This window comes from Rhineura floridana, chromosome 1, assembly GCF_030035675.1.
Source record: "Rhineura floridana isolate rRhiFlo1 chromosome 1, rRhiFlo1.hap2, whole genome shotgun sequence".
NCBI classification, from domain to species: Eukaryota; Metazoa; Chordata; class Lepidosauria; order Squamata; family Rhineuridae; genus Rhineura; species Rhineura floridana.
In genome coordinates this window covers 125,230,190-125,256,204 of record NC_084480.1, presented here as the reverse complement: position 1 = coordinate 125,256,204, position 26,015 = coordinate 125,230,190, and the positions used below count along the sequence as shown (strand labels likewise).

The window sequence follows — 26,015 nt, the reverse complement described above, 5'->3', positions numbered from 1 at the left end:
CCAATTGATTTACAAATGTGTAAGTTTTGATGCTGTTTCTTCTTTGATTTAATTTCTGGTACTTGGAAAGTCTGTTGATTGCAGCCCAAAATATAAAGCATGAATATGACAAACATAATGAGAGTCCTCTATGCACACTAATCAGAGACCAAGTTTAGCTGTGGCCCTTAGTTGGAGGTGTGCTGTCTAGCACACTTATGTGGTAAACACACTAGTTGCCAGATCAAAGCGTTTCTATTAGCCACACCTGGAGGAAGAATGGGTTGATCTGCCAATTAGTTGCAAAATCTCTTTGAAGCTGAATTAAGAACAACAACAACCTCAAGTTGCTTCCACTAGATTTTACAGTAAAAAGGGATGGGTTTTGATAGTGTCATGTGCCCCCATTTTCAGAAGAGAGGTAGAGACACACTGGAACTGGCAGAACAGTGAGTGTGTTTCTAGCCTTACACACTCAGATGTGTTGCTGTGTAATGTATAATGGTCCTGAATGCAGAAGCATACAGTTTTCTATTGATTCAGCTGCTTTTGATGAATGACAAAGCAGTTTTCCCCCTGTAAAGTTTGAAAACTTGCATTCTCCTTTACAAGGAAGTCCAACCACACCTTTGTGTCTCCTGGGCTGCTATCTGCCATGTGAAATAATGTAACAGCTGGCTTATAAAACTAAGTTAACCTTATAAAACCGAGCTAACCTTAACCTCTCCTGCACACAGAGGGAAAAATGAGGCAATAAAAGGGATAGGCACATCCTGGGAGAGATATTTGCGTTGTTTCCTCTGCTGCAATGACTGTGTAATCCTAACAAAATTAAGATAAATGGAGTTAACATGCTACTGGAAATAGTAAAGACAGAAAGGAAGGAAGGTGGTGACAAATCTTTTGTTTCTAAGTTGGCAGGTGGAATTGCTGATTTATTCTTTCTCCTTTTTTATGGGATGGGTGGAGGGAGATTAAGAACCTATTTCTCAATCAATAAATGCAACATTTTCTTGTAGGCCCCACTGGTGATGCACTTGTTTTCTAGCTTCAGTTTGCCACATATTACATTTTTAGTTGTACACTTAAAAAGCCTTAGCTATATATTTAAAGTAACATGTGAAGATGCCTGTGCATGTACTTGATGTCCTTTCAAAAGCTAAGCATGCATGGAACTGTTTGGAGATCAGATCAGCTTGTTCCACATGTTCAGTTGCTCTGAACAGACTCTCAACCTGTTTTGGGTTGTGAAAGTGTTGGTGCTGATATAGGCAGCACCATCCAAATTGTTCAAACGGCAATGTCACCATGGGGTTCCACAGTTTTATGGGGTTCTTAGAAGTTTCAGTTATGCTTCTGGTTAGAGTTGTGCTCATCTGGGACTGAAGGGTGGGGGATGGCATCCCCTGGGTATAAAAGGAGCTTGGTTGGGTTTGGACAGTCTCACTCAGCCGGCAGTAGCAGATCTAGCAGTATCAGCACCTTCTTTCTTTCCATCTCTTGAAACCTGCCTCCTTACAGCTCTGCAAATTAGAAGAAGAAATTGCTGTGCTTCTCATTGACAATTGTTCCAGTACGTGCAAAGCAGGTTCTGTTGGAGATGATACTTCTTGTCTCATGTTCTCCTCAATTGTTGGGTGCCCATGCCACTAGGGTGTTATGGTTGGCATGGGCCAAAAGGTTTGCTATGTAGGAGATGAAGCTCAAAGCAAGAGAGGTATCTTGACCCTGAAGTACCGTTATTGAACATGCTGTTGTCACCAACTAGGATGATATGGAGAAAATCTGGCATCACACTTTTTACAGTGAGCTTCAGGTTGCCCCAGAGAAACACTGTTTTGCTTACAGAAGTTCCTTTGAATCCCAAGGCCAACAGAAAGAAGATGACACAGATCATGTTTGAGACCTTCAACACTCTAGCCATGTATGCAGCTATCCAGGTTTCACTAGCCATGTATATTTTTGGTTGTACCACTTGTATTGTAATGGATGTTGGAAATAGTGTCGCACACAGTGTGCCAATCTGTTAGGATGATGCCCTTCCTCATGCCATCCAGCACCTTGATTTGGCTGGCCATGGTCTTACAGGCTACCTTATGAAGATTCTGACAGAAAGAGGCTACAGCTTCATCCCTATAGCGGAAAAGGAAATTATCCTGGACATAAAGGAGAAGTTATTCTGTGTTTCCTTGGATTTCGAGCAGGGGGTGATCACAGCCGCTTTCTCTTCCTCTCTGTAGAAGAATCTGGAAAGAAGAAATTCCAAAAACAAAATGTTAGATTTTCAAATATACTCCATGTCTGATTGATCTCAGTGGGATTTACTTCTAAATAAACATGCATAGGATCACACCTCTAAACTGCAGTCCCAGACACTTGCCACAAATTAAGTTCCATTGAAGGAAGTGTCAGATTGTGTAAATGTGTTATAGTGTCAGTGTGTGTATGTACATATTTACATTTTACTTTTGTCACTTTTTCAGTTATCATATTGTGCTCAGGAGCAGCCCATAATTTTTGCATCTATGATTAGAATGTGTGTTCAGGACTGTAACTGGGAATAAAACATTATTTGAGGAAGTGATTCTCAAAGCTGTGACCTATGGGGACACACCAATTGAGTTTATCACTTGTGTCCCCCTTGTTGACCTGCACTTGAAAATTTATTTAGGCCAGGGGTCCACAAATTTTGGCTGGCCTTCCTAGACAACCCTGCCTGTCTCCTTGTCCCTGGCATCTACCTCTGCATGACCTCTGGGACCTTCCCCTGCTTGGAGCTTGATTTGTTGGCTGAATTGACCCCAGAGTGGAAGTCAGACACAACTACAGAGACAATTCCCACCCCCTTCTCCAGCTCCAGAATTGAAGAGTTTTGCTTTTGGTGTTTGGCTGCTGAGGCACTCCATGTGCCCAAATGGCAAGCTCCAGCTTTTCTCTCCAAGTTAGAGACCGGCACAACTGTGGGGATGATCCCTGCCTTGTACATAGGGACATAGGAAGCTGCCTAATACTGAGTCAGACCATTGGTCTATCTAGCTCCATATTGTTGACACTGACAGGCAGCACCTCCCCAGGGTTTAAGACAGGGTTTTCTCCCAGCCCTACATGGAGACGCCAGGGCTTGGACGTGGAACATTTTGCATGCAAAGCAGGTGCTCTGCCACTGAGCTGTGGCCCTTACACAAGCTGATAAGACTAGCCATTGGCAAATGGAATTGTGGGCTACTGATTCAGGCATACGATGATGCCTTCCTACACTTATGTGCATCTGGAATGCCCATCCTTTTGGTTCTGACCCAGAAATCATTGTTATGAAATCATTATTATGCTTTCTAAACTAGCAAGCATTGAAAGGCCACCCTTGGGAGTCAGAATGCATTGGGTGTAACCTGTGTGGTTAGTTTGAGTAAACGTCCTTGTGCTGCTTCGTCTGCAGTATCCAGTGTAGACAGACTGTTAATTAACTGGGCAAGATGTTCTATCCCATTAGGATTGAACACCGTACTATCCATGTAATCAATGAAATATTCTTGTTTTAAAAAGCAGCTTAGCTTAATTGGTTCCATAAATGTAAGTTTTCCTTGCTGGTTAGTTGTGCTTTGTAGTTGATGCCTTTGGCTTGCATTCAAGTAGTCCACTGTGTCATTGCACACTTTCAGCAAGTTGAGAGGCTTCTTTCCCCCTCAGGACCCTTATATAACTTCAAGGATGTGCCTTGATCACTAGCTTCAGAAAATCCAGAGCCCTAGCATCAGAAAAAATGTCTAATTAGAGTGGAACATGACTATGCACTTCAGAACTGTACAACAGCCCAATTAAACAACCTTCTTTCTTTAGCGGGTTGGGCAGGGTGGGCTGTGATGATTGATGTGAAAAGCAATACATTTATTTTTCTGTTTAATTTTATCAGTTTGTTAACCGTTCCAAAGGCAGGTACTAAGCCTTTAGATGGGTTTTGTCTGTACCTCATGGAAAAAGCCCCAAAGTGCCTTTTCCTCAGAAAATAAACTCTAAAATAAATGAGAAATGTGAGAAATTGAGACTTAGAGTAAACATTTCTCTTAATCCTTTTATATTTATGTGGGTCTAGGTTCCCCAAGCTCTTCTTTTACCAAGGCTTCTTCCAAACATCCATTTTCTATCTGGGAAGATGCCATTTTGTTACAGCCTAGTCACTTCTCAGCCTATCATGTTCAGGTAATTCCAATAGTTAAGTGACAGATTTTCCCAAGAACTCCTTCTGCTGCCAAGTTCACTGCATGTGACCCTGAAAGTTGCCTAGATTAGGAGCTACCTAGGAACTCTGTGTAAACCATCCTGAGCATTTTTGTGTGATTTGAAGCTTAATAAAATGAAGGGATTTGGTAATGTCCAGTGTGAATCTGCCCTTGAATTGCTGCCTTTTGGGCCCAACACTCTCATGCCCTTTGCCATTTGTTAACTTGAAGCCAGGTTTTCAGTGCTGCAGGAGGACTAGGCAACTGTAGATTCATCCCTGTTGGTTCTCAAACCTTGGGGGGAGGGAAAGGAAGAATCTGACACCTTCAAATATGGAAAACATGGTTGAGGTTGTCATTCCTGTCAAATTAACCTTACTCGCTTGTAGTGCTGAGTTCTTGGATATAGCTCTGGAAGGTAGATTTACAGGTATAAATGCTGTGGAACAAACCAGAACTTTTGTTTTAGACAACATGAAGCTTGAAAATGCTTAGCTTTATTAAAAGGGAGAAGAACTGATGGTTGTTCTTGTTCCTTTCTAACTATCATTTCCTTCTCCTGGAAACTATGGGCCTGTCTGCATTACAAAATCAAACCAGTTGAACTCTCATGGCTTCTGTCTCCCTCAAAAGATGGATCTGTAGACCACAGGAAGAGTGTCACAGAATTGTCAATATGACAGAATTATTGGCAATCTCACAAAATGCCAACCCCCTAGATTGTATGTTTGTTTGTGTTGTAGTTCTCAGGATGTGATACAGGGACCACTCATCCAGAGAAGCAGTTTGGTTTTCCAAGACAGAAATGTGATAAAAGAGGCTTAATGCTGCTTTTGATTCTCTATATTTGTATAATCTATGCTTTGAATAAATAAATAAATATTTAATACCAAAGGTAGCCAGATTCTGTAAGAAGAAAAGTTTTCTCCAACTTCTAGAAAATGTGCACATTATAGAAATTTATCTATATGTTCTTACGTGGCATAATTTATTCCCTTTGGAATAAATCATTGGAAGCTCTGCTCAGTTTTCCTTCCTCCCCCTCAATTGAGAAAGGGATTGATTTTACCAGGCATTGCACGCACATTTTCAGGCTTACTTTCATAACAGTCACACTTCAAAAATTATGGATGTGTTATTCTGAGTTGTGCGTTCATTTTAAGTACTGTCCCCATTACTGCCCGACACATTCTTATTTTAATGCTTTTTAAAAAAAGTTTAATTGTATTCACATACATCTGAAAAGGGCCACCAGGGTGATTCATAAGGCTAAAATACTGGAAATGCTCAACCCCTGGTTAAAGCAAATACTTACAAAACAGTGTTACCATAAAATAGTGCCTAAGAAAATGGTGAGCTACACATATCCTTGTTTTATATTATTAATGAATTCATTAATTAATTTTATATCCTGCCCTTCTTCCTGAAGGATCCCAGGGTGGCAAACATACCAGCAAAACAATTTAACAAAAAAAGAAAGAAAAATACTCTAAAAAAAGTTTAAAACATTGTTTAATCAGTGATCCAGTCATGATTTGAAACAAATGCTGATGAAAGTTAAAGAGGAAAGCACAAAAGCAGAATGTCAAGAAGACTAAAGTAATGTCAACAGAAGATTTATGTAACTTCAAAGTCGATAATGAGGACATTGAACTTGTCAAGGATTATCAATACCTTGGCACAGTTATTAACCAAAATGGAGACAATAGTCAAGAAATCAGAAGAAGGCTAGGACTGGGGAGGGCGTCTATGAGAGAACTAGAAAAGGTCCTCAAATGCAAAGATGTATCACTGAACACTAGCTCTGCATGTTCAGCTCTGCCCCTGGGTCCAGGCACGTCTTCTGGTGTTTAGGGATAATGTCTGAAGCAAGAACGTATTCTATCCACATACTGTTGGAATGTATGAGGTTCAACTTGGTGGGTTGAGGTTGCATGGGAGTTAATAAGGGTAGCTAGAGAGCTAGACCTCTTGCTGGTTGAGGCTATACCTATCCCTTTGATCCTGCCGTCTCTTCCCTTCCTGCTAGGCTGATAAGCAAAGGAATGTTGATCTCAGTTCCTTCCCGCCTTCCCAAATCAGTGTTCTTTTTCTCTCGAGAGGGGAGCAGACATCTTCTCTTTGTCTCTCCTCTCAACCAGGATGAGGGCGAGTACTGGGACCAGTGCTCATTGCTCCAGCATAGCCAGTTAAGCTAGATATAGAACTCTTTCCTATCAAGCATGTACTTCCAGAATGAAGTACAGTAGGGCCCTGCTCATACAGCAGGTTACGTTCCGGACCCCTGCTGTAAAGCAAAAACCGCTGTAAAGTGGATCCCATTGACTTACATTGACCAAAATGGCGCCCGGTGGCAAAAAACTGCTGTAAAAGCAGAACAAGCGCTGTAAAGCGGGGCCTTTCTACAATTCACAACTGCTGTATTAGCGGAACGCTGTAAAGCAAAGCGCTGTAAAGCGGGACCCTACTGTAGTTGTTTCTTATTTTAAAGCTTAAAGTCTCTGTCTGACTAATTTGCAGGGAAGGAGAATCTTAGCAAAGATTCAAACACACACACACAGCTCACTCAGTACTCTCCGTTCCACAGCGCTACACAACTTTGCTACGCATCTCAATAGAGAAATTCCGATACATACAACGTAGAACCCTGCAAAGCAGTCACCAACTGCACCAACAAAAAAAGGCCTGCCTACTTGATCAACAAATCAGAAGAAGGCTAGGACTGGGGAGGACAGCTATGAGGTAACTAGAAAATGTCCTCAAATGCAAAGATGCATCACTGAACACTAAAGTCAGGATCATTCAGACCATGGTATTCCCGATCTCTATGTATGGAAGTTGGACAGTGAAAAAAGTGGATAAGAGAAAAATCAACTCATTTGAAATGTGGTGTTGGAGGAGAGCTTTGCAAATACCATGGACCGTGAAAAAGACAAATAATTGGGTGTTAGAACAGATTAAACCAGTGCTATCACTTGAAGCTAAAATGATGAAACTGAGGTTACCATACTTTGGACACATCATGAGAAGACATGATTCAATAGAAAAGACAATAATGCTGGGAAAACGGAAGGGAGTAGAAAAAGAGGAAGGTCAAACAAGGGATGGATTGATTCCATAAAGGAAGCCATAGACCTGAATTTACAAGATCTGAACAGGGTGGTTTATAACAGATACTATTGGAGATTGCTGATTGATAGGGTTGCCGTAAGTCAAAATTTAACAACAAACAAAAAATCAGTGATATTTGGGTTGCTGGGTCTTGCATTTCCGACATCAGGTGCTGTTTCCTAGCTTTCCCCTGCCCCCCCCACCTCATGGAGATGACTGGTCATGTTTAGATTGCTGTCCAAACCATTGCTATGTCTCCAAATGATTAATAGCGTAAAACAGGCTAGTATTAGATGCACCAAACTGATGGGTCTAATTTGCAGAGGCTCGCCTTCCTTGAATGGATTGGACTCTGTTGCAGACAGCATGTGTGCAAATTATCAATATAGTTTGCAAGGCTTTGAAAAGTCATGGATGTTTCCTCTGGATCTAGTTCAAAGGTTGCAAAATCTGTTTGGGACAATCAATGAGGTAACAAGGTAAAAGAGGATATCCAATAACCGCTGTTACAACAAAATTATCTCCCCAATACATTGCTGTAATTTAAAGCAACAAATTCATTTGCAACAAGTTTGAACTTGACATGTAATAATTTACTGAAATGCCATTATTCAGATATGATCCTTGTTAATAACATCTGCAGGTGTCATTTCCCCCCTTGTGTATGATGTAGACACTAGCAATTAACCATTGTTTGGGCTTGTTGATATTATCAGACTGGTGGAGATTGTTGCAAGTCAGGGTAATTGAATCAGGGTAATTCTCTTGAGTCACAAATGATTAGCTTGGATTAGTTGTTCTAAGGAGGAATGTGCATTCATGTTGGTTCCATGTTGTCTTACATCATAGGACTGCTATTTAGTATGCATTACCTGGTCAAACCCTGAAGTAGAGATGGGGGCAAATTTTGGCATTTTTGGATTTGTTACTAATTCTGTCAGAATCCATAAATCCTGTATGTATTCCTGTGAAGTTCTGTCTCAGTGAGGTGATAACAATCGCCATTAACATCTTTGGTCAGCATGATCTGCCTAATTTAAATTTAAATGAAAAACGCAAGTAGAAAGATGCCAAAATTTCATTAGCTATTACAAGCGGATCGGAAATTGGGGGGGGGGGAAATGGAGGGGGTGGGGACAATCAGCACCACAAGCCAGTTTTGAAAACCAAAACACGGACCGGAACCAAAGAGCGAACCCCATCCCTACAAGGGAAGTTGTATGTAGGGCTGAGTATGCTGTGCAATCAAAATTCTGTAACAATAACAGAAAAGGCAATCTGAATAGATTATCAAGACTTAAGCAGATTTGTACATATTGTTGACAGCATCCTGGAAGCTGTGCATGATACTGAAATTGACCTTCTGATGGTGGGAATCTTAGTTGGTCAGCCCATCACCAGTTTCTGAGTTTTCACCAGACTGGCGTTACTGTGCCCTAGTTCACATATCATGCTAAACCAAATTATGATTTAGCATGTATGTGTGGGCTCCCAGAGAGATTACGTGGCTGCTTTGCTCCTCCCTAGTTGTTCTGTTGCTGTGCTGAGCTAAAGCAAGGCTTGGCATGTTGCCTGAATGCAGGCTCATGGTTTGACTCTCCTGGACAAACTACCAGCTGTAAACCATACGACAAATCTTGGTTACAACTCATGGTTAGTCTGGAGAGAGCTAAACCATGACTCCAGACTTAAATGATATGCTAAGCCAAACCATGGCTGTTGAGGAGCAAAGTGGCTGGAGTCTCCTCTCCTGGAGCCTGAATGTTAATGTGTTCGTGCTAAGTCATGGTTTGGCTTAGTGTGATGTTGAACCAGGCTAGTTGTGTTATTAGTTGATTTATGTCTTACTGGTTTTGTTGTAAGTTTACTTGTTATAATTGATTATTTTAAATTATTACTACTGAATTGAATTTTGTTATGTGTTGTTACCCTGTGCTCTGCAAGAGAAAGGGTGGTGTAATAATAGCAGCAGTAATGTTTTCCAGCCCAGTTCTAGAGCCACAAGGGCTAGAAATTTGATTTGAACTTTCACTTTTATTTACTTCATTTATATTAAATTCTAAAGGCTTCTTTTCCACCCAAAAGGGCCTTCAAAAGTAATGTATAATAAAACAGTAAAACAACATAATAAAAATGAGAATGAAATGAGAATAACAATAGTTAAAGCAATGCTATTTTATATTTTAGGGATTTATACCCAGTCCTTCAATAAAATTCCCAGGGTGTCTTACAAAATGTAAAAGCCCAATAAAACAAATTTAAAACATCCAGATTAAAAAAATAAATCTTGAAGACCAGTTTTCCCAGATTTCCAATGGTAACTAGTAATCTTGAAGATTTTTTTTTTCATGTGGCTTTAAAGAGCAATATGAAATTCCTACATTGGATTCTTGAGAATGTGGACTTCCTAAGGAGAGCCAGGTTGTAGGCTGAAAACTACAAATTGTCCGAACAACTTTATTTTATTTTTTATTTATTTAACAAAACACCACCACAAGTATATTGTGTTACGTTCATCACAGGAGATTGTCTTTGTTCCATCAGTTGTTAATTTAGCCTAACCAACTTGAAAAGCAGGTGAAGTGCATGCATGTGTTTGAACTGCCACTGCTGTGCTTTGCTTCTTTGCTTTTGCATTTTCTGTAGTCTGATTGTATAGACGCTGCCGGAGAGCCCAGCCTTTTAACTATAAGTGCTTAGCTTAGAATGGTTTCAAGCTAATTGTTGAATTTATGAAATAGTGTCACCAACCGCTGCTGTTACGGGATTATAGTGTTCAATTTCTTCCTAGATGGAGTTGACCCCTAAAGAAATTCATCATGATTTTATAATGTTCTTGCCACAGTTGTTCTGATTATTAAAACAGCCTTGTGTGTGTATTGTGTCAACTGTGCTTTCGGGCATCATTCGTTCCACAATGTACTTTTTTAATGATCTGAGATAAGCTTCTAAGACATGACAGGATTGTTAGATTAGTGTCAGCAACAGCAGGGATATGCAGTTGTTTGGGATGAATGCAACTGCAGAAAGCTGCATTTCCTGGGCTTTCAAATAATGACCCCTTTACTTTTCCAAAAATAATAGATAATTATGCATTCAGAATCCACCTGTTAATAAATAGCCCATTGGTTTTCAGATTTTCTACACAAATTTTCTTTCCATGTTGATCTTCTGCTGAAGAACCTGAGCTGTGGGGAGTCTTCTAAGGCAAGGATGGGGAATCTGTGGCCCTCCAGGTGCTGTTGGATTGCAGTACCCATCATCCTTGACCATTGTGCATGCTAGCTGGGGTTGATGGGAGTCCAACAACATCTGGAGGGACAAAGGTTCCCTATCCCTTTTCTAAGGCATATAATATGGTATTTGATGCTAGTCCTACTCAGAGTAGACCTATTGACATCACTAGACGTGATTAACTTAGATTCTTTCATGTCCCTGGGTCTAACGTAGAACTTTGTTCAATGCAGCCCATACTCTGTTTGCACATGAGTTCTCGCTGGGCATGCAGGCCTCATTATCCTGCATGAACTGAGTGTGGCCCTAAACATATCCAACCCTCACCTGTGCCTCATTGTAGGAGAAGATCAGTAGTGGCAGACAAGGTTTTGTAAACTGACTGCTTCTAATTATTTTTCACTTTGAGGAGTCCCTGATAAGTTTCCAACATTCCTTAGGGTTCACCAGTTTAAAAAGAACAGAAATAGAGGAGGCACCCTCCCCCTCCATACCTGACTAAAGCTCCCTTGCTCCTTTCTGGTGTGTTATCCATAGTGTTCATTCTTGGCCACCTGAACATGACCCAGATGGCTCCCACAAATCATTAGTAGGCCATGGCCTTACATGTGCATTGATTTTATTGTATGAATCTATTTTATACCAGCATCATGTGCCTTGACATCATCCTTTGCCCCCTTGCACTGCTACTGAAGTGAAGAACACCATAAACCTATCCATGTCTACTTGGAAGTAAGTCTCATTGTTTTCAGTGGCACTTACTCCCAGGTGTTAACATTGTTGTGCACACTAGTCTAAAGCATCAGGCTTTTTAAAAATGATTTGTTGTTGCTGCTGCTTGTTGTTTTTTTGCCTGATGAAGAAGCAGACAGATACCCTTCCACCATGCAGATAAAATAATGTAGGACCTGGAGGCTCATAGATTTGTTTGTTGCTTTAGAAAATGTATGCCCTGCCCTTCCGGTGCATTTGCATCTCTCACGACAACAAAACAATCCCATAAAATAATTAAAACAACAGCATAACTTAGCCCTTGCCCCCCTCCCCAGTCTTTTTTAAAGAGGGAAAGATCTTGCAGATCCACCCCATTGGGTGTGTGGACCTATATGTGGAGTGTCCATCTTGCACATTATATGCAATGTGGAGTGGGGGTGATGTGTACTCAGTGTCCATACAAGTTGCAGCTTCAGCTTGGTAAATTTCTGAACCAAGCATCATTGTTTCTGATGAATTAAATGCAACCTCTGTCCTTGGAGAACACAAGGCTTTTTTGCTTGGTATCGATGTCGACATGTGATAGCGTTCTGAAAACCAAACCCATGTTGCAGTTTAAGAAGATGACAACTTAAATGCTTGAAATGGTATTTTTCGTGCCACTGTGGTGTGAAGCTGTTCCATTTCATCTTCCCAATAATGAGAGAATAATTGTAATGAAGCTGATGTATGTACTGACAGAGGGATGTGACAGATCAAAACACAGCAGGAAGGGTTATTTATTATCCACTAGTAACCTTGTGTTGAAGTCTCCTTGCTGTTTTGTTGTTGCTGCTGCTGCTATTACGGGCCAATCAAAGGATGAAGCATGCAGGTTTACAGCAGCCCATAGCCAGGATATCCTATATGTGCCACACAAGGCCAATTGTCCAATAGCTGCTTCCAACATCTCAGCCTCTGAAAGTGTTGCTTGCTTTGTGAATCATCTTGATATTCAGTGGTATTCTGTCTGTATGCGCAAGCTAAGTGTACAGTAGGGCCCTGCTTTACGGTGCTTCCCTTTACAGCGATTCGCTAATACAGCGGTCTCAATTAGACACAATTAGACTATAGCCCCACTCATACGGTGCTTGTTCTACTTTTACGGCGGTTTTCAGGCATCGCGCGCCATTCTAGTCAATGAGTTTCGCTTTACAGCGGGGGTCCAGAACATAACCCGCCGTATGAGTGGGGCCCTACTGTAATTGCTTTCTTTAAGGCTGAAGAAGAGCTGCCTCCTGAGACTGAGAACTTGTGGCTGCCACATCTGGAAATTCTCTTCATGCTGTCATAAAAATGTTATTTGCCCCAGTGTGATGAGTCTCAAGTCTTCTGTGTTCAGAGTCTTTCACATAGATGTGCAGGACTTAAGGAACAGCGTAAGCATTAAGCGATGTGATGGGTGTGAGTTGAAGAGCTTTGGGGGAAAGTGTGATTTCACTATGTTTGTAAAAAGGGAGAGAGAGAGAGAGGATCTGGAATAATCCAAATAAAAACTGGAAGATCTGGCCAAGTGCAGATTGCCGAGGATATAAAGTGAACAGGACTGATTAATAAACCATATCACTGAATCATCCCCCTGATCAGGTATTCTGGAATGTGATAACCCAAAGATGAAAGGAATTAGTTTATGTGAGTTCTGGTATTCAAAGCCAGTATTGCACAGGGTTGTTTGTTTGGATTTTTAAGGAGTTTTGTTGGAACTTCAGTAGTCTTTTAAAAAATAAAATAAAATTATAGTACAAGAGACTCAGAAAAACTCATTTCATTTTACTGCACAGATGTACACATGGCCTCTGGGAAGATTAACCCAGCTCAATATTGGATTGCAGATCACAAAGGCTGGACCACTTTACTAGAATACTGATGAATTCCAGGTTTTATTAGAAGCTCAGAATAATTACTTTAGCTGGTAGACTAATCAACTAGTTAATTAGTTCGTGAGGACCATTTTTAATTGGCAAAAGTGAATGTTAATCAGCAGTGCTGCAAATTTTCTTTTTATAGGCTATTCTCAGGGCTGGCCCTACTATTAGGCAGAGTGAGGCAGCTGCCTCCCCTGCCCCCAGTTGTTCCTCCTTAGCTTACTGAGCATACCCTCCTTCTGGAAGACAGAGGTGTGTGTGCCAGGGTGCCTGTGCCTCATACCTAGCTTGCTGCTGTAGCTTGCTGCTGTTGTCAAAGACAGTTGAAGACACTATACTGTTCCCAGTATTTAAGTAAGATTTAACAGCCTGTGCAGTCAGCTTCTGTAATTCTGTGGGAGTGTCTTGTTTTGGGCCCACCCTGGCTATTCTGATCTATAACTATAATAGACAGTTAAAGAGAATGTATTTCTTTCTAACAACAAAGAGATATTTGTTAAATTATAACTTATTTTGCCTTTCCTTCTGTATCTCAGATCAATATCTATATTGTACATTGATCATATACAAATTTCAATTTAATTGATCACTACTGAGCTGTCAGTTCAGTTGATCAGTTCACAGTCCTGGTCATGGTAGATATGCATCAATGTACATAACGGATTTGCGAAGTTTCACAAGCCAAAGAAGAAAAGCCCCTAACAAGGAGCAAACGAAATGTAGAATTCAAAGCAGAACTTTTAGAGATTATTCCACAAGCAACAATGACACAAATTGATACATTTTTCTCTGCACACATTGGGTTATGTCTGGACTAAATAGTTGCACTTTGTTCCCATTGAAATCAATGGGACTTGTTAGAATATGACTAATATGTCCCAGTGATAATCAGTGGAACCCAAGTTCAGCTGACTTCGTCAGGACCCACTGTATATAACTGTGCCAATGGAAATGGAAACAGGGAGTTCTTTCATACAGACTAGAAACTGCTTCCGGTTAATAATATAAGTGTGAATGATTCTTGGAATTGCTAAAATAAGCTACGGTTGACAAATTCCTGTTGATTATAATTTACTTTGAGTTGGTCCTAAATAGCCAATAAAACCAAAGTGGCCATATGCCCTCTTAATTTAGAGAAGAAACGTTTATTTAATTGTTTTGTCCTTTATTAGTTCCCTCCCCCCCCAAGTGATAATCTACTCCTTATTTAGGCACTCAGCTGAAGAGTATTATTAATGCGTGGAAAAGAATTGTTCCTCAAAATCTGTGTTTGAACTACTGTGTCCTAAGAACAAGGTAAATGTTAACTTCAGAATTTTTTCTATGTGGAGTGCAATGTAATGGCAAAGGGCACTGGTGAGGAATCAGTCTTTTAGTGTGGCAGCATCCATGCTCTGGAACTTTCTGCCTATTGACATTAGACTGGTGTATTTTGATGCCTGCTAAAAACTTTTTTGTTTCAGCATGCTTACCCAGATGTGTGATTTCATTATATAAGCACTTATTTTTAAATTGTTGATTTTATCCATGTTTTGATAATTTTATTATCTAATTATTTTTAAAATTTGTTATCGATATTTTTAATATTTTACACTATTTAATGTATATTCTTTTTTATTAGCTGCCTACCAAGTGGCAATAAAGGCAGGAATGAAGGCTTTCTTTGCTGCCTCTATTGCGTCTGCGGAATGCTGTCCCAGGAGGCTGTTCCAGGTGGTCCGAAGCCTGGTCGGTCCGGTTGCTCAGGAACTCATGGAACAGTCAAAGGCCTCCTGTGACTTATTAGCAAAGCACTTCGCTGATAAAATCGAACACTTACGGAGCTCGATCCCGTGCGCCGTGGACACAGTGGATGGACCAGAGTTGGCCAGTTGCATGCCGGTAAATTGGGATCGGTTTCGGCTTCTGCCTTCTGAGGAAGTGGACAAGGTGCTTTCATCTGTGAAGCCAACCACTTGTCTTACTGATCCTTGCCCTTCGTGGCTCCTTATGAGCTGCAGAGAGAAATTGGGCGAGGGGATCAAAACGGTGGTAAACGCATCCTTGAAAGAGGGTGTGATGCCATCAGTCTTCAAGGAGGCAATTGTAAAGCCCATCTTAAAGAAGCCCTCCTTGGATCCCCAAGTGTTCAATAACTTCCGCCCAATTTCGAACCTGCCATTTCTGGGCAAGGTCATTGAGCGAGTGGTGGCCAACCAGTTGTCAGCACACTTGGAAAAACGGATTACTTGGATCCATACCAGTCGGGTTTCAGGACTGGTCACGGAACTGAAACAGCCTTGGTCGCTCTGGTAGATGATTTGAGGAGGGCATTAGACAGGGGAGAATTCACCTTTCTTGTCCTCCTCGATCTCTCAGCGGCTTTTGATACTGTCGACCAAAGTATCCTTTTACTTCGCCTGGAGGGATTGGGAATTGGAGGCACTGTATTACAGTGGTTCCATTCCTTTCTCTCCGGCAGGTACCAACAGGTAGCGTTGGGGGAAGAGGTTTCAGACCCTTGGCCTCTCAATTGTGGTGTGCCACAGGGCTCTATCCTCTCTCCCATGCTATTTAACATATATATGAAACCGCTGGGGACAATCATCAGGAGATTTGGGCTGCAGTGTCATCAATATGCGGATGACACTCAGCTCTATCTCTCGTTTAAATCTTCGCCAGAGTCGGCTGTGGAGACCTTGTCCAAGTGCCTGGAATCCGTGAGTGGATGGATGGGAAGGAACAAGCTGAAGCTGAATCCTGATAAGACCGAGGTACTACTTGTGGGGGACAAAGGAAGGTTGGGCGATATTGACCTGAAGTTCAATGGGGTGAGTCTACCCCTGAAGGACCAGGTCCGCAGCCTTGGGGTTCTGCTTGATTCCAGGCTGTCCATGGAGGCTCAGATTTCGGCAGTGAGCCGGGCAGCCTGGTATCAAGTACACCTCATACGAAGGCTGCAACCCTACCTTCCTGACCACCAGCTCCCACAAGTGGTACACGCCCTGGTCACCTCTCGTTTGGACTACTGTAATGCGCTCTACGTGGGGTTACCCTTGAAAACGGTTCGGAAATTACAACTTATACAAAATGCGGCGGCTCGATTACTTACGAATAGTCGCCGCCGGGATCACATCACACCAGTGTTGTTCGATCTACACTGGCTTCCAGATGTTTTCCGAGCCCAATTCAGGGTGTTGGTATTGACCTTTAAATCCCTACACGGTTTTGGCCCAGTTTATCTCACGGAGCGCCTTCAACGCCACCAATTATGCCGCCCGACAAGGTCGGCCACACAGGGCCTTCTCTCAATCCCGCCAACAAAAACAGCCAGATTGGCGGGTACTAGAGAGAGGGCATTCTCAGTGGCGGCCCCCACTCTTTGGAACTCCCTCCCACAAGATCTCCGGCACGCCTCTTCCCTAAATGTATTTTGGAAAGCCTTAAAAACCTGGCTCTTTCAACAGGCCTTCGGGGTTTCTGGGGAGGGTTAACTGCTATAACTGTAATGCCTCCTGCCCTCTTTTAATACTGTTGTTGCAGATTTATTGATTTTACACTGTTTTATATTGTATCACTGTATTTTATTAATTGTATTTTAATGATTTTGTACGTCGCCTAGAGTGGCCATTGGCCAGATAGGCGACACAGAAATTAAATTTATTTATTTATTATTTATTTATTTATTAAGCAATCTGTACTTTTCATTAAATAAACAAATAAAATAGATCCCCAAAAGGTTCACAGTTCAAATCTTGTCTCATCCATAAATTTTTGGGGGGACTTTAGATATGCCTCCATTCTCTCAGTCTTCGTTTTGCAATATGAGGATAACAACATTAATTAAGCTTATAGGGCTGTATGGTTTACAGAACTGACATATGCAACACACTTTGAACACTTTAAATGTACTGTAAAAATGCTAGATAGTATTATTTATTTGGAGGGGGGAATAAAAATGATAAATGCATAGGAAAATGTTATCTGTATAATTCCTCCCAGTCATCTGTACATTCCCTCTCAGCCAAACAGCACAATATACATATGCAACAAAATTTCAGCAAATTCTTCTCAGGAAAAGCAGCTTCAGAAGGATGCAGTGAACCATTTCCCCACCCATGCTTTTCTGCTGCAAGATGAGTGTTTATCCTCAAACCCTACAAGGCAAAAAGCAGCTGGTAAGAAATTGCAGTGCATGAAGGGGCAGTGGGAAAGGGGTTCTGCTCCAAATGGCCTCCTTTTACAAATCTGCTTGTCCTTGGGAAAAGGCTCTGTCAGGAGGTTTTAAGACATTTGTGTGAAATATATAGTTCAAATTAAGTTTGCATAGTATTGGATTCCGCAGAAAACCTCATAAAAAGATATTGTGTCAAGGCAGGTTGGTAACTGCCAAATCTGATGCCGTGTATTATACCCTTGTTGTGGGAAGTAGATATATTTAGATTATTCTCTCTCTACATAATAGTAGGTTACTTCAACAAAATGACAAGTCTTTACACAACGAAATTGTAGGGTAGTGATCAGAAGTGGGTTTTTGGAGGATTTAATTGGGGAAGGAACGTTTAGCATACTGTAATAGAGATTGGTTTCTGAAATGAGTTCATTGCACAGACTCTTCCTGTGCTCCACCACAGTGTCCTCCTTTTTGAAGTTATAGATCATGGGTCCATCAACACTTGAGAACTGTTCAGTAACTGAAATGCTTGCTAAGATTTTAGATAAACCCTGTCCCTGCAGGAACTGCTAGAAGGCTGATAGAAGGCTAACCAACACCTCATCCCAATTACAACACCACAGTCCCTCAAGAATAGCCTGGACATGGAGGCCGGAAAGTATTTTAAGATCCTCCCTCAGGGGAACCAGCACTGTTCTTAATCCAGACTTGAGCTATAAAATCTTGTGTGGGATTCCTTTGAACTCTGAGATACAATTTCTCTTTGACAAAAGTTGTCAGAGGAAACATTGAACTGGCCAAGTGTTGGTTTCTGAACTTTGGCTCTCCTTAAGGCCACATTCACACCATACATTTATTCTACAATTATTCCATAGAATATAGTAGTCATGGCTTCTTCCAAAGAACCATGGGAAGTGTAGTTTGTGATGGGTGTTGAGAGCTGTTAGGAGACGCCTAACAAATCTACAAGTTCCTGAGTGTTTTGACACCCAGTCCCTCTTCCTAGAGAACTCTGGAAACTGTAGTTTTGTGAGGGGAATAATGGTCTCCTAACAACTCTCATTACCCTTCACAAACTACACTACCCAGAATTCTTTGGAGGAAGCCATGGCTGTTTAGAGTGAAATAAATGTATGGTGTGAATGTGGTCTTAAGTTTCTATAAAGAGTGGTGTGTACATATAACAGATTCCTCCAGCTGAGAGCGAATGACTTTGAGTTGGGGATTCAATCTCATACTGGCAAATCCAGGTTGCACAGTTAAAGCTGATATGAAGTTCGTATGCAACAACTTTGCTTCTCTAAAAGACCAGACCTTTTGCAATAAGGAAAGTGATGGGGAAATGCAGCAGAGTGTGGGATAAGACTTGCTTTGGCAACACCATCTAGACTCCCTGCAAACAAATCAGAGTGAATGCTCATTAAATAGCAAGCGCTGTCTAATCTCCTTGCAAACAAATCAGGATGATTGCTGAATAAATCTGGAAGTGCCCTGAATGCCTCATGCAAAATCCAGTATTTGGAGTTGCATTTTTGGGGTGCGAAAGGAGGAGACCATGCAAGTCAAAGTGAACACTGTTGAGCCCAACCTCAGGATACTATCTAGAAATCTTGGATTTTAAAAGCGGCATGCCACAGCAATGTATCCATTGCTATAATGAGCTATCTGTAAGTGAATCCTTCTAATAGTGCTATGTAACCCAAACACTGAACTAATTGGCTTGGTAAAATCAGCTCAGTCATTGTACAAATGGGTGTTTTTGGCCTTCTAACCCAGTATTTGTAGAATCTAGTCTCAGTGCCAGGGAAATAGAACATTTCAAATATCTGTGGGCTGCATTCAATGTAGCACTAAGGCAAATGTTCTGTCGGTGCAATGATTTCTCCTTGCACAGTGGAGCACTCTTCTTCCCCCATGTGTCCCCTAAATCTGTTCTGGGGGGGTTACCCCACCTTTTAGAGCAGATTTGGAGACTGCAGGTTACACGGGGGGGCGGAATGGGGAAGTCCCTTTGCACTAGCAGTAATCCTTGTGCTCATGCAATTATTTCATTGAATACCTCCCTGTATATTTAAATGAGTGGGGACTGAATTGCTGTTAAGTAGACGAATAAAAAATAGGGCTGTTCTTGTACCTTTAAGATTTGAACTGTGGACCTTTTGGTGTGCAGGGGATCTATTTTATTTATTTAATGAAATGTACAGAGCGCTGAATAAGAAAAGAAATCAGTAGCTCCTGCATTTTATTTTATTTATTTATTTTATTTCATTTTTAAACCGCCCATAGCGAATAGCTCTCTGGGCGGTGTACAAAAGATTAAAAGTACAGAAATACAAAATATCACAATAAATAAACTGAAACGAAGAGATTTAAAATTGTAACATTAAACGCTTTAAAATGCCTGGGAGCATAGCCAGGTCTTAACCTGGCGCCGAAAAGATAGAAGCGTCGGCGCCAGGCGTATTTCTTCGGGGAGGCTATTCCACAATTCGGGGGCCACTACAGAAAAGGCCCTAGATCGAGTAACTGTCCTCCGGGCTTCCCGATGGGTTGGTACCCGGAGGAGGGCCTTAGACGCTGAGCGAAGTGACCGGGTCGGTTCATAGCGGGAGAGGCGTTCCACAAGATACTGCGGTCCCACGCCGTGTAAGGCTTTATAGGTCAAAACCAGCACCTTGAATCTGGCTCGGAAGCAAATAGGTAGCCAGTGCAAACGGGCCAGAACAGGTGTTATATGCGCTGACCGGGTGGTCCTCGTCAGCAGTCTGGCTGCTGCGTTTTGCACTAGCTGAAGCTTCCGAACTGTCTTCAAGGGCAGCCCTACGTAGAGCGCATTACAGTAATCCAACCTAGAAGTTACCAGAGCATGAACAACTGAGGCGAGGTCATCCCTGTCCAGATAGGGGCGTAGCTGGGCTACCAACCGAAGGTGGTAGAATGCATTCCTTGCCACCGTGGCCACTTGCGCCTCCAGAGACAAGGAAGGATCGAAAAGAACCCCAAGACTACGAACCTGTTCCTTCAAGGGGAGTGTAAGCATTATCATCTGCTGATGTCTGTGAGTCAAGCTGCATAAAAGGCATAGGAGCAGCAGGAGCAGCAATGAAAAAAGCTGGGAGCTTCCACACACGAACACAATCCTGTTTTCACCCTCTGCTGCTAGGACAGCAAAGCAGAGTTTTATATCATCTGCAAGTATATTTGGAAGTTGCCTACAGTGATATGAAGGGATTTAAAAAAGCACATAGGAGAGTGAAGAGTTTGGTTTTTCAGCAGTAGGTCTCAAAATCCAAATAAATAACTTTGTAATCATTTGTGGTTGTACAGCATTGAAAAATGCACCAGTTTTCAAGAGGCTCAGTGCTGATGCAAGAAATGTGTCTGCCTGAAGCAAAGCTCAAATGCCACTTCTCTTCCTCCTAGGGTCAAGTCTTGCTGGGCCATTCAGACAACATTTCTTGTCTTCATATGTATCTCCCCTCATGTTGACACTTAATTTACTCTGCTGCATAAGGCTGGCTATGCAGGGGTTGGATCCAGTGCCAACTAAAATGAGTCTGAAGAGATGCATTTTTGGTATATCTGCAACCCTGTTGTTGTTGGGCTGTTGACCCATAGGCATTACTGTCTCTAGTTGTTTTCCATAAAGCCTGCAAGTTTGGAGAAGTAACTATTATCTCCTGGCCTGAGAGAGAGCAGACATCCAAGGCCAGCGGTTGTCATGGTAATGTGAGATAGCAACTGGGAAAGTTCTAACAGAGTCTGTAAGTTGCATCTTCTGTATATTGCCTCTGAACGGAGAGGTTGTCTTCTGTGTACCTTTGGAGAGAGATGTACCAGAAGGGGGGGTGACTGAAGAAACTCTACATGTATTTACTCTTAAGCCTGTTGGCCCTAATGTCTTAATAAAGACTCTTAACCTGATCTAATGCATCTGAGAAGTTTCTTGCTCAACTTAACTCCAAAGTAACGTATGCTGTGTCACGCAAGAACCGCCACCATCAACAGTTGTGACCTAAAATGCATGATGTGCAGTTTAGATCAAGTGTTTGTTACAGTTAAGGCATTTTAGACCAACACAGTGCTTTTTTAAAATTACTTTTCTCCCAGCTGCTTTCCATTTTGTTTAATGAAATGTTCTGTACGTAATACTCCCAAATGTAAAACATTTATCCAGATGCATGATAGAATCAGAAATAAGTGAATCTTTCTATTTTCTTAATTGTGTAATTGAATCCATCGTAGTGACAGTTTCCAACACTTGAAAATATGTGCCTGGAAAAACAACTTACATCTTCCTCCAGCTTGACCCAAAGGCTTCTTAAAATCTTGCTTATAATGCTCCATGTATTTCTAGATGCAAGGAATTGCTTTTTGACAAATCCCATTCTTGGGGTTTTACCTCATATGAAATGGTTCAGTTTGGACTTCAAATTGGACTGGTAGCCAGGTGTGGATGATCTAATTTCTTTAAACACAGAGACACACAAAACAAACCTCTAAATTTTTTTTTAAGGTGAAGGATTTCAGTAAATTATTTAGCTGAAAGTATTGTAGAGATATACCATGGCTGACTCACTGGATCCGAGCCTTAAAATTGCCAAGAAACATAGTGATTAGTGTGCCTCTGAACATGTGCAGATAGCATTTTTTAAGCACTAGAACTAAGTACAGCATATCTGGAATTATTGGGGATGCGGCTCCATGGTGAACCTCTGCAGTGTTTTTTAAAATAATGTAATTCAAGTATATAAGTCAGGATGGGGAGTCTCAGGCCCAGGGGTCAAATGCAGACCTCCAGGTTTCTTTATCAAGTCCTCAGGACCTTCCCCCGGCCACACACGCCTCATTGGGCTGCACACCTCATGGTCCTACTCCATGTACTCCTTGGGTGCTTTTGCCTGGCTGGAAAATGTCCTTCAACTGTGATAACACTCTGAATGCAGGATGAAGAGAGGTGTGTATCTGTAGAAACCTCTGATTTTTGTGTGGCTAGAGTGTAGACCATTATACATAAGGGTCACATCTGTTGCTCCACCCACTTTTACTTATGACCACACCTACTCCTGGCACATGGCCCTGGAAGGTTGCCCAGAAAGGAATGTGGTCTTTGGGCTGAAAAAGGTTGCCCAGCCCTGGTAAACAGAACAAAATAAAAAACAAAAATCCAAAGAATCCACAATTCACATATTGTAATCAAAATTGAACTGTAATCAATTAAGATAGATCTGCATAGAATTAACAATATAAAAATCAACATCTTCAAAATAATAATTTCTGGGCACAGTAAATATTTGTTAAGAGTGAGTTTTCTAATATTGGTTTCATTCTTTTTATAGATAAGGTGTGTCTCATTTCACTGTATGTTTGTAAGCTTCCTATATTCTGGACACCTTCGTGGTGCTTATTATGGGTTGTCTATGTTATTGTGATGTTTTTCTTCTTTTTCATCTACCATCCGTATTTTTTAAAACTTCAAGGCAGGGAGACATCTACTCTCCGTCTCTCTCATGGTTTGAAATTGCAAAAAAAAAAGACTAAAAATGAAGGCTTAAGAAGTAAACATTACCTCGGTATGAAATTCTCATCTCTGGAGACAACAGAGGGTTGTTGGCAGAATACTTAAATAGCAAATCTGTTCCATGCCTAATAATTGGGGACTGAACAGGGCTTAAGAAACAAATCCAGTATAAAAAGTATTAATTTATCCCTCTCAGAATTAACAAGCAGTTTGCTAACCAATACATGTGCTACCACAATAGTTGCATTTTATTGCGGGTGGAAGGAGGTGCCAGGTCATACAATCTTTGTTTGAATAATGGTATATATTGTTTTACTGTTCCTGCAGCTTGGCTATCATATTTACTAAGTCACGAGGCAATGTTTTCTATTCTCAACTGAGTATGGAGGAAGGGTGAAACTACTTCTGTAATATTAGTAGAGCAACAGTGGACAATTTTTTGCCACCGAGGGCCACATGTAGTGGTGGGTGATGGGCGGGGGGCAGTTGCATACAGGTGGTAGGTATGGTCAGCACTGGGTAAGACCTGGCTACTCCCCCTCCACTCTCTCACCCACAGCAAACACAATCCTCCCCTCAACATACACACACAGCACGTCTCCCTCTGTCCTGTTCTCACCAGGCTCCTTAAGGAGACAAGAGACTCCCCAGCAGAAACACAGGTGAGGGCAACACAAGGGCAATATCCAGGATCAGTCCAAAGTCAGAGTACAGAATCCACCTCAAAACCAGGGTGGTCAGGCAAGAATGAGGGACAGAGCAGCCCAGAATCAGAAGCCAAACAGTATGTAAACAACACAGATAAGGCACAAGGCAAGAGATAGATCTACAATCAGCAGGCAGTCTTTAGACAGGACAAGTACAGAACTGAAATATAAACATTGTTCCAGCAGCCCTCCCAACCTAGCACTGGGGTTTTTATGCTGGAGCTGCTGAACCACACCCCAAGCCTCAGCTGATTCCCATTGATCATCTGCAGCCAGAACTTTATTCCCAAGGAGTCCATTACTCCCAAGGAGTCCAGGCCTGCAGTCAGTCACTCCTCCGGATCAGCCGGGTCTCAATCTGATGATGCCTCTCCCTTGGGTTCGGGGGCTGTTCAGCTTCAATATCAGAGGCTAAACTTGTCCCGCATGTAGATGGCCTGTCCTGGGCCTTGTCATAGGACCCTGGCTCTTCACCCTCAGATGGAGCCTGAGCCAGAGCTGGGTCTGGAGCCTGCTGGTCTTCCTCCAGTGAAGACTCTTCTGATGAGGACTCCCTTGGCTGGGATCTGACATCCTGTCACAGACCCACAGCCTCCCGCCAGTCATAGAAACAACCACCCTTTCCCGTATTTCTGTGGCTGAATGACAGGTTTCTGTGTAAAACTGGAGGGGCACTTATGCTGAAACAATGTAAGTATTCTTGGGGTATGAGAGAGGCAGGAACATGGGGAACCCACAATTGCCCTTGACTCCGCTGTGACAGTTGGGAGCAGTTGGAAAGGATCCTTGTAAGGATCCATAAATCCAGGCCACTCTATTACTTGGTGAAGAGCTGGTGAAACTGTATGACCTCATAGGTTGTGCTGATGTTAGTACACAAAAAACCCTGTTGAACACCCTTAGCTATATATCCTTTCTACCCTTATGTTGAGCTGGTTTGCAGAACTGCTAGAATTTGGCTTGCAGTAAAATACATTTCCCGACTTTAATTATCTGGGGAATCCCGGGGGAAATTATTGAACCCCAAGTTTACACAAAGGAGGGGGAGGGGATATTAAGGGCATTTTTGAAAGAAAGAAACAAAAGAAAGAGTTGTTTCAAATTCTGCATCACTTCTTGGGTTGAAAAATGGATAGCAATTTACTGTGAAAAGGGTTGGGAATTTGGTTCACCACAGAATTCCATGAAAGTCAGATGTCATGCTTTAAAAAATATTTTAATGCATGGAAGGAAGAGAGAGAGGCTGTTTTACTAACTGGATGGTTCCCATTTGACTTTTTCACAACTACTGTTTTGATAAAAGCGATCAAGATCTTTCCAGTCCAACAATTTTCCAGTCGATAGAAGCTTATCAAAGTTTCCCAATGACAAGATTAGTAACAGCAGACAAGCTTTTTTATGAAATATAGCTTTCCCCTAAAACATATAGTCATAGCGGTTTGTTGAATATGCACTTTTAGTTTATGCAGAGCAATGGTTAGGCCCAGCAGGCCTGGCCAGTGTTCTGCATGAACTTAGGAGAAGCATCTCCCAATTTCCCCTGTAACATACAAGAACATAGGAATCTACCTTATACCAAGTCTGTCTAGCTTAGTATTGTCTACACTGGCTGGCAGCAGCTCTCCAGGGTTTCATACAGGGGTCATTGCAAACCTTGCCTGAAGATGCCAGGGACTGAGCCTGGAACCTTCCGCATGCAAAGCAGATGCTCTGCCACAGAGCTGTGGCCTTTCCAAGCACAGAAGTTTTTTTAAAAATAATTCAGTGGCAGTCATGGAGGAATTTCATGGCAGACAAGTCAATACAGAAAACTTTCCATAATGCTATAAAGTTTGTAAACCACTATTCTAATCTAATATAAAGGAACTTAAATTTCCTTAAAAGTTGTATTTCTGGGTCAAGGAAAAAAAATACATATTCAAGCTTGCCCCATTGTAAATAAAGAAAGCAAGAAAATATTTGTCGACTTATTTATTAATGATGTCATTTTTTCTCGCCTTTCTGCACAAGTCCCTCAAGGTGACTAACAACAATAAAACAGCTATTATGATACATTGATCTGAAATCTAAAAGCAATAATCCTAAACTCATAACACGAGCAATTAAAAAGCTACAGTAAAATGTTCCAACAGGTGAAATGCCTATCTAATAAAGTCTTCACCTGCCAGCAGAAGGCTGTCAGAGAGGGGGTTTGATGGGCCTGTCTAGAATGAAAGTTCCCAAGTCCGGAAGGCCTGCTCATGCATTTCTGGCAAACAAGCCTCTGATGTTGGGACATGGAGAAGGATGTCTGTCGAAGATCTCAGTTGTCTGTGCACGCCATAGTCCTCTGGTGGTTTCCTTACTCTTAGAAGTTTGGGAGTGGTAGCTCATGAGAGGGCCTTCTAGTGATGGCCCCAAGAATGTGGAACTCACTCCCCACAGAGGTGCATATGGCACCGTCACTACAGCTCCCGTCAGTTTCACATCTTTACC

The 26,015-nt window shown here is 41.8% G+C and overlaps 1 protein-coding gene and 1 pseudogene across 7 annotated transcripts in view; both read left to right on the top strand.

Annotated features, from left to right (window-relative positions):
- Positions 1 to 26,015, top strand: part of MOB3B (MOB kinase activator 3B) — a 146,238-nt gene that overhangs the window by 41,644 nt on the left and 78,579 nt on the right. The window contains exon 1 of one of the 7 annotated variants that reach the window (XM_061631462.1): positions 14,433 to 14,455. The exons of 5 other annotated variants lie outside the window; for them this stretch is intronic. The gene's annotated coding sequence lies outside the window, so the exon portion shown is untranslated. Of the gene's footprint in view, positions 1 to 14,432; positions 14,456 to 24,048; positions 24,231 to 26,015 lie in introns of those variants that run through there. One more of the 7 variants, XM_061631421.1, reaches the window with a different exon arrangement.
- On the top strand, positions 1,624 to 2,288 carry LOC133376800 (actin-2-like; annotated as a pseudogene).